Source organism: Cetorhinus maximus, chromosome 9 (genome assembly GCF_964194155.1).
Source record: "Cetorhinus maximus chromosome 9, sCetMax3.hap1.1, whole genome shotgun sequence".
NCBI classification, from domain to species: domain Eukaryota; kingdom Metazoa; phylum Chordata; class Chondrichthyes; order Lamniformes; family Cetorhinidae; genus Cetorhinus; species Cetorhinus maximus.
In genome coordinates, this window is record NC_135887.1 from 13,247,677 (window position 1) to 13,257,101 (window position 9,425).

Consider the following 9,425-nt stretch of genomic DNA (forward strand, 5'->3'; position numbering starts at 1 on the left):
GGGGTTTAAGTTTCAAACTAGTGCAGGTGTTGTGTTTAAATGGTTGGTTTCAAAACTGCACAGCTCCATCATGTGGGGAAAACAGTTGCAGCACTACTAGAAATGGATTGTTGAATTGTAAACCTGCAGAGGGAGCACTATCACAGCAACTGATAAGTCATAAAAGACCACTTGGGTGAACCAGCAACATTAGTGAAGGGCACTACTGGACTACATTAGTGCAAATTTAATTTAGAAAGTCTCACATTAAAACACAACACAAAATTGGGAGGGCCAAACAAGTTAATCTATTCATAGGGGAAGTGCAGGATGGCATATTGTGTTGTCAGAAATTAGAAACTACTCCAGTTATGCCCACCCCCCACAAGCCATTTTGTCCTTCTGTAATCACCTTAAATCTAATTTCCACTTTGATTTGGACTGTCAACTCAATACTTCTAACTGAAATTGACAATTTTAAATCAGGAATAAAATGGCTATGTTGTTGAGTGTGTACATACACCCGATATTAACTGGTTCAGTAGATTCCCAAAACATGTTTGAACCATGTAGGCATCATTCCTTAGAAATCCAATGAAATTACTGATAAACACTAAAGATTTTCTTTTAATGGAGGATTGTAACTGGCAGTTTAACTAAGATAATGGTATTAGTGCCAAGATAACTAGCCAGACCATTTTAATTTTTAAAAAATGGTTCAAATCCTAGTGCCAGATTGCTCTCAATTGTCACATGGTATACAGGAGTCTATTTGGTACTACCCAGGTCATGGGCACTAATCACCAAAGCTCTAATTTAGATAGAAACACTGAAGTTTAACTTCACAACCCCTACATAAATCATGGGAACAGGAACAATTAATCTGGCTGGAGACATTATTGAACTACTCTGCAATGTGTTCAGATCAAGAATTCAGATGCACAGGGTTTAATGCACTAGAAAATTTTAAATCTGGTCTTGTGATAATGTTTAAAAAATTGTTACATATTTGTTCTAACTAGAACATCACCCATGCACCTTTAAATGGAGCACTGTAGTAGGACATTTGTGGTTGAAACCAATTTGAGTACAAGGGAGTTTTTTTTTCCCAATCAAGGTATACAGCAAATGGAAAGACAAGTTTCAAATTAAATACTAATAGGAAGTACACCCCCTGGTGGTTTAAAACTTGCAAATATGGGAATGTGATAACACTATTTTATCATGCCATGAGATTCAAGAACTTTCAACTAAACCAAACCATACAAGCTGAATATTTTTGCAAAGTTATAAAGATAGTGAAAATCAAATTAAATTATGCAAGGCACTCACCCCACCCCAAGATGACTTAGCCTGCATACCCTCTCCCCAGTAGAGGAATCCCTTATTTCAAAATGAAAATTGGCAAGAGGGGTAGACTACATAAAAGGCAAAGACAAAAAAGTCCACTCAAAGGGTTTAATAGGATTTAGTTTCCAACATGTATTGTAGCACCTGGCTTGCCCAAACACAACATCTTAAAGTTACTTATTTACAAACCTCATTTCCACAAGCATACTGTTATGTCACTTAAAACCACATTTACAATCAAGTTTTAAGCTTGAAGTGTCTATCACAAGTCTCAGGAATGTAGAGGTTTGACAGTTCAATGTATTGCTACTCCATTAGATGCTTAAAAAAGTTCCCACTGGAAGGTGCTCCAACCAGCAATTATACATCTTGCATGCATTAGACAAATACAAAAGATTTCCAAAAAGCTCAAGACATATGCATTTGTTTGCACTTGCAGCATAGAATGAGTCCACAGATCAAGGCCAACACTACAGATGTCACAGCTGCTGCAAGGAGGACACCATCAATTATATTTTCTGTGAAGAGGTTCAAAAGGTTTAGTGAGACTTTGCATGTACCCATTGATTACATCAGTCAGTTCTATGTTCTCATCCCACTTGAAAACGTTTCCTCCTCTCCCCACCGCCCCCCCACCCATGTCATCCCTAATATTTTAGGGTAGCTCATACAATTCACCTCACCTGCACCCCCAAACACTCCAAAATCCCAATGTCAACTCCTTTAGGATTGGGGAAAATTCTATGGCTAAAACACAGGAGCTGGTATCATTGGATGACTGCTGTATGGACACTGGTTGGTGTGATGGTATTTCAATCTGAAATTGAAAGCTAATATCAAACTGAAACTACTACTAATTGTTCACCCATCTGGTTCACTAATGCCCTTGAGGAAATCTGCCATCTTTGTCTGGCCTACACCAACTCCAGACCCACAGCTTTGTGGGTGACTAAATGACCAAGCAAACCACCCTGTTCAAGAGCAATTAGGATGGGCAACAATGCTGGCCTCAGTGATGCCCACATCCCATGAAGGATGGATATTTAATCTGAGGTGAACTGGTGATCTCAATCATCAGGTAACTAGGTGATCAGATTTAGAAACTACTGAATCTTTTTATCTCATGCTCCTATCATAAGTTATATAGCTATAAGTTCTTATACTCAAGGCATTAAAAGCTACAGCACTAATATATACACCAAAATTTGGTGTGATCTACAAGAGTGAAAATAGGCCCATTTACTACAACAGGCATCAGATCCAGTAAGAGCACAGTAGCATCAAGCTATCCCTTTGCCTATTTGAAGTTGATACCCCTATGCTTACTGTAAATTTAGAGTTAGTGTGCAATGTTATTGAAATATGAACATTACCCTGGTTCCAAGAATTGCACACAATTTGACCTTTGGTCAACTTGTTCCATGTTAGTGAACTTTTGAACTTGAAAGCAGATTGCAGTGACTACACAAACCCATATATATCTTAAGGACAAACAATTCAAATGAGAAAAATGGAGCTGTTTGAACACAAAGGTAGGAAATAATGCTACTAATTGACTTTTCCCCCAGATTAGTGCAGAAAAAAAATGGTTCATCAAGGGATCACAGGGAGCTGTGCAAGCTTGCACAAGTGCCCTTCAAAAGTGGATAAAATTACAAAGTTATCTACTAGTTTAGTCTTCAAGTTACGTTGCTATATACAGTTAGGAATAGGCATGCAATACATTTCATACCCTTTGCCTGGGAGGACTCAGCAACATTTCCTTCAGCAACATTTCCTTGCGTGAGTGCAAAAATTATGGGTCTCTTCAGCGTTACTAGTCCTTGATAGGGGACTTCAGTTGAAATGTTAAAGTCTGAATTTCTGGCTGCTCCTGGCAAAAAAGGAGAAAAATGGTCAGTCAATCTGAACAGTTAAAAATGAAAGTTGGCCAGCATTTTTTTTTAAAAAAAAGTAGTGTTTCTTACTTTTTCCAGCATCACAAGCTGTGGCGCACTTTTCCATTTCAGACAGAAGGCACACAGTTGCACTACAATGAAAGTAGACCTAAAAAAACCAAGAATTTTTTTTAAGCACCAAAAAAAGTCAGCAAGAAAAAGATGAAGTATAAGAAGTCTAACCTTGCCACTCAGCAGTGTTTGAATTTGTCGGCTCCAGAATGCAAAAGTCTTCACTTCGAAGCGTTTGTGATGTGTTGGAAGCGGCAGGTTGGAAGTTGCATCAATTGCATGCAGCTGGGTCAAGTAGTTGTCCCTATAATATGGGCACCTAGATGAAAGGATTTCATTTTAAAAAGGTGTTAATCTGGAAGGAAACTAAACCTCTTAGTAAATTGACAGCTGAACTGTAAGGCAACTGAAACTAGAAAATTTGGAGAGAAATGAGAGAAAGTAGAAGACTGTTCCTTTTACAACATCCCAATGCTACTTCCAACTAGCTACACATGCTTAGTAAACAGGCAGTGGACCATCTTTTTTCAAACACCTTGGTGAAAAGCTATATGTAAAGTGATATTTAGTGCTGCACAAGGCTAAAACACAAACAATTCCTTAATCCAATGATGATTCTCCACCCACCCAAGGTGGCTGGCCCTCAGCTTCGGAGGGTAACGCTTCTGCCTAGAAGGCATCAACTTGTACTCAGGCCCTGGGACATGAAATATTCTGTCCAGACTGATTATGAACTGGAGTTGGGATGAAGGGCCTCTTGGACTAGTTAAATACTCAATGGCTTCAAGTTTGTCAGAATTTGACAATCATGGGGGGGCAGGGGTGCAGAATTTGGGCAAAAAAATGAAACAAAGCAAGTTTTGTTACTTTGAATTTACAGCAATGAACTGGCTACAAAAGCAAACCTACATTTCCTATTGAAAAATTAATTTTTTTTACTCTGGTTGTGAACCTAGTCTGATATTTGATATTCAGAAAGAACAGCAAACCAAACTAATCAATTGAGAATTGGTATGTTCCCCTTGCTCCAACACCCAAAACACAAATCTCAATTGTGACATTTAACCAATTAGCAAACTGGCACCTAGGTAATCCAGGAGGAATGAGGGGGATGGTTTCATATTTGAATTGCATATCTATTTGAGATTAGAATCACAAGCAAACATGTTAGTTCATCTTGTAATTAGACTGTTGTCTCCATTATTTAAGGCATTTGTTAAACTGAGAATCCTCATGCAGGAGGAAAGGTCAAACAACCCAAATGCAACTTTACCATGAATGAAAGAACCTAAATGCCATCAAGCCTAGTCAGTGGCAGAACATCAGATTAATGAAAACAGCAAAACCTGTTCATCTAGGAAGTTAACATTGGAAGGATACTTGCCCATTCACAAGAATGTTCCATTGTCTGCCATGATGAGGGTCTAGTGTTTGTGTTGCCCAGCAGTCATTCAGCACTAGTACAATACTGGCATCAGCTCGGTGGAGAAGGCGTACTTCTATATACACTGGCTCCCTGAGAAATTTTACTAGAGGGTAGTCGTCATCAGCAAACCAAGTACTGTATGACTCATCTGTTGGAAGAAATTAGGTCAGCCAAAACATTGTACAGGCTTAGTATTCTTTAGACTGTAAGAGATTAGAATTACCTTTCGCGATCCTCATTTCCATTTTGAGGACACCATCCTTCACTATAAAAGGCAAGGGAGAAGGAGTATTCACCATGAGCATCAAAGGGAGGTCTCTATTGCCAGTCAAATGGCATGTCAGATGCAACCTAGGAAAGCAATATCATTAAAGGCTGATCTGCTGCCTTGCAGAATATTTCAACACCAATTACCAGAAACTGATGAGTCAAAAGGATATGCTAATCATGATGCACCAGTCTTCACTCTTATGATGTAATCTGGTTGAAAGCTGATAGTGGGCAGAAGCAGATCTTAGATGGGGCTAGGTTTAAGCCATCCCAATTTACTATTGTCACCAGATTCCAGCTGCCCATGAGCCCAAGGGAGGGTTGTAATGACCAACATGGCAAGTAACATGAGAACAATATTTAAGTTAAAACTTTAGGTAACTTGAATAGCCAGGTTGGTTGGAAAAGTCCATTAAAGACAAGAACTTTGATGAAAGATCATGACTTTGCCTACACATCATATTCAGTCCCATGTTCAAGTTTGGCATACAAATTTGAAGACAGGCCACCAAGAGTTCACTTCTTTCAGGAGGGAAATGTGTCTGCTTTTTGGTCTTGGGAAGTTTTTGGCTCAAGATTACACCATTCTTAACACAATCAGTAAAGTTATGGATTATGGTCACACGGATGAAGCTGGTAACCAAGCTGACCTGTCAACTGCTAATCTTAAAAATCCTGCTTCAAGTGGAAATGACAGTTAGAAAGATTAGTTTTGGTCCAGTGTAATAGTTGCCAGCATTATCCAGCTCAGTATTCACAAGCTCACCTGAAAGTACTCTCTCTAGTTATAGAGCCACGAGGTCCACTTTGGATTTTTCTTTTTGCCATTACGTCCACTTTATAAGTAATGTTTAGTCCATCAACCTAGGTTTAGGAGGAGAAAAACCATTCAGGATTTTCATTGGGATGTGTCTTCCTCCACCCCAACCAGAAAAAAAAACAAACCTACCATTTGTGTGGTTCCACATGAATCAAGGGGAAAGCGGAAGATAACAAATTCAGTTGTCCTAACTACAGGGACACATTGAGAACTTGTGTTATTCACCAATGTGACAGAGCCAAGATCTAGTGGGGGTGCTGTTGCAACCCTGGGCACTACAATGGTAAATAGCCCATTTGTTGTGCAATCAATATAAGCTGGGGATAAAAAGGTCATTCAATTAGCAAACTGCTCAGGTAACCGAAGTTCTACACAAAAAAAAAGAAGTCACTTACTCTGAAGGAATCAGTTTACCAACACTAAATGCAACCCTCTTAAATTCCAATTTGCAAGTTAGAGCATCATTTAAAATTCTTTAAACAGGCCTCCATTTTTCTGGATGCACTCAGTCCTGATCAAAGCTGACCATAGACCTGTGCTCACTGTACAAAACTCAACACTAAAGGGTGAGAAACCAGACTAAGGCCTACACAAGTACTACAGCATTGTGGTTGAATTCAGAATCTGGGACAATCTGTGCTTTAGTAAGACTCTTCCCTTCACAAAATTCATGCTATAGAAAATGGCTTAAGTAAAACTAACCAGTTTTTCCATAAAAACAAGGGGCTTTCTTATCGACTGGATCATAGCAACACCCTTTGGCGTTACATGCCAATTCACCAAGTGTGGCATTTCCACAGCTCTCACGGTCCTTGGCACCAACATCACAAATTTGAGTTTTGTCTGCAATAGATAGAAGCTAAAATGAATACCAAGTGGTGGATTGCACTTTAAAGCAAAAAAAAAAACAAACACCTAGGGTTTTATCCCAAATAATCTTGCTTCAGGTATTCTCTTCCAGAAATTCTGTTGTGCATTAAGTTCATTAATTCTAGGTCAACATTTTGCTGGTGATCATAATCTAGTTGCAAGCTCTGGATCAAGTTTGGAATCTCCAGATGTGAAACAAAACCCATACGTTCTATCAGCTTTTGTTGCAAAAAGCAAAACACTTGTTCAACTATTAGTGTTTTCTGCTAAAAACTAAACAATCAAAACTAGTTGACTTTGAAAAAAAAATGCACTTTTCCAGCTCCACTTTCTACATTTGAGAATCAAGATATGTCAGGCTAAGTTCTGATGGGAAAAAATGTTCGAGTGCTTTTTAGATCTGACTTTTGACACTAAATATACCTGTTGGGTGGTGGCAAATATTTCTTCCCAGGAAATCTAAAGAGGTATACAATTTAGTGTCTAGGTAGGATATCAAACCTAGATCACTTGATTGTTATTAAGTCTACTACCAGCGATGCAAGCTTTCCCTCAAGCTCTGAAATTTCAGCCTTGCTAGCAAACTGATACAGGCTCAAGTGTTCACATACATAACATATCATACCTCCATTTGGCTTCAGGTCCATGGTGATAGAGGCTGGAGTGAAACTAGGTGTCTGGCCCACTGGGATGGTTGCTAGGGTGGCATTGACCAGCTCTTGGCCCACTGGGACGGTTGCTAGGGTGGCATTGACCAGCTCTTGGCCCACTGGGACGGTTGCTAGGGTGGCATTGACCAGCTCTTGGCCCACTGGGACGGTTGCTAGGGTGGCATTGACCAGCTCTTGGCCCACTGGGACGGTTGCTAGGGTGGCATTGACCAGCTCTTGGCCCACTGGGACGGTTGCTAGGGTGGCATTGACCAGCTCTTGGCCCACTGGGACGGTTGCTAGGGTGGCATTGACCAGCTCCTGGCCCACTGGGACGGTTGCTAGGGTGGCATTGACCAGCTCTTGGCCCACTGGGACGGTTGCTGTGGTGGCATTGACCAGCTCTTGGCCCACTGGGACGGTTGCTGTGGTGGCATTGACCAGCTCCTGGCCCACTGGGACGGTTGCAGTGGTGGCATTGACCAGCTCCTGGCCCACTAGGACGGTTGCAGTGGTGGCATTGACCAGCTCCTGGCCCACTAGGACGGTTGCAGTGGTGGCATTGACCAGCTCCTGGCCCACTAGGACGGTTGCAGTGGTGGCATTGACCAGCTCCTGGCCCACTAGGACGGTTGCAGTGGTGGCATTGACCAGCTCCTGGCCCACTAGGACGGTTGCAGTGGTGGCATTGACCAGCTCCTGGCCCACTAGGACGGTTGCAGTGGTGGCATTGACCAGCTCCTGGCCCACTAGGACGGTTGCAGTGGTGGCATTGACCAGCTCCTGGCCCACTAGGACGGTTGCAGTGGTGGCATTGACCAGCTCCTGGCCCACTAGGACGGTTGCAGTGGTGGCATTGACCAGCTCCTGGCCCACTAGGACGGTTGCAGTGGTGGCATTGACCAGCTCCTGGCCCACTAGGACGGTTGCAGTGGTGGCATTGACCAGCTCCTGGCCCACTAGGACGGTTGCAGTGGTGGCATTGACCAGCTCCTGGCCCACTAGGACGGTTGCAGTGGTGGCATTGACCAGCTCCTGGCCCACTAGGACGGTTGCAGTGGTGGCATTGACCAGCTCCTGGCCCACTAGGACGGTTGCAGTGGTGGCATTGACCAGCTCCTGGCCCACTAGGACGGTTGCTGTAGTGGCAGCAGTGGTGGCATTGACCAGCTCCTGGCCCACTAGGACGGTTGCTGTGGTGGCAGCAGTGGTGGCATTGACCAGCTCCTGGCCCACTAGGATAGTTGCTGTGGTGGCATTGACCAGCTCCTGGCCCACTAGGATAGTTGCTGTGGTGGCATTGACCAGCTCCTGGCCCACTAGGATAGTTGCTAGGGTGGCAGCAGTGGTGGCATTGACTGGCTCCTGGCCCACTGGGATGGTTACTAGGGTGGCATTGACTGGCCCCTGGCCCACTGGCTTGATTGCTAGGGTGGCATTGACTGGCTCCTGGCCCACTGGCTTGATTGCTAGGGTGGCATTGACTGGCCCCTGGCCCACTGGGATGGTTGCTAGGGTGGCAGCAGTGGTGGCATTGACTGGCTCCTGACCCACTGGGATGGTTGCTAGGGTGGCATTGACTGGCTCCTGGCCCTCTGGGATGGTTGCTAGGGTGGCAGCAGTGGTGGCATTGACTGGCTCCTGGCCCACTGGGATGGTTGCTAGAGTGGCAGCAGTGGTGGCATTGACTGGCTCCTGGCCCACTGGGACGGTTGCTAGGGTGGCAGCAGTGGTGGCATTGACTGGCTCCTGATCCAAGGGAGTCCTTCCTTTTGTGGGGGCTGCTGTTGTCCAAGTTAAATCTGTCAGGTTTAAAGAGACCATTGATCAAAAAGCTGGAGGAGATACTTATTCGAATCAAAGCAAGCAACAATTACAAACACAGGGGGTGGGTAGGAACAGTATTGGGAAGGGCAGTTGCCAAGATCAAAGGTTATGATATTTCAATGGAAGACATTTTCCATTGCTGTAAGAAGGGAAGATTGGAGGATGTTTCCAAGGTAGGGTTTATATTAAACTGGCACAGAAGAAGGAGCAACCACATTTACACAGCAAGGTATCAAGATTAACTACAAAAATTAACCCACTTGTCATCCAAGCTACATGCAGCA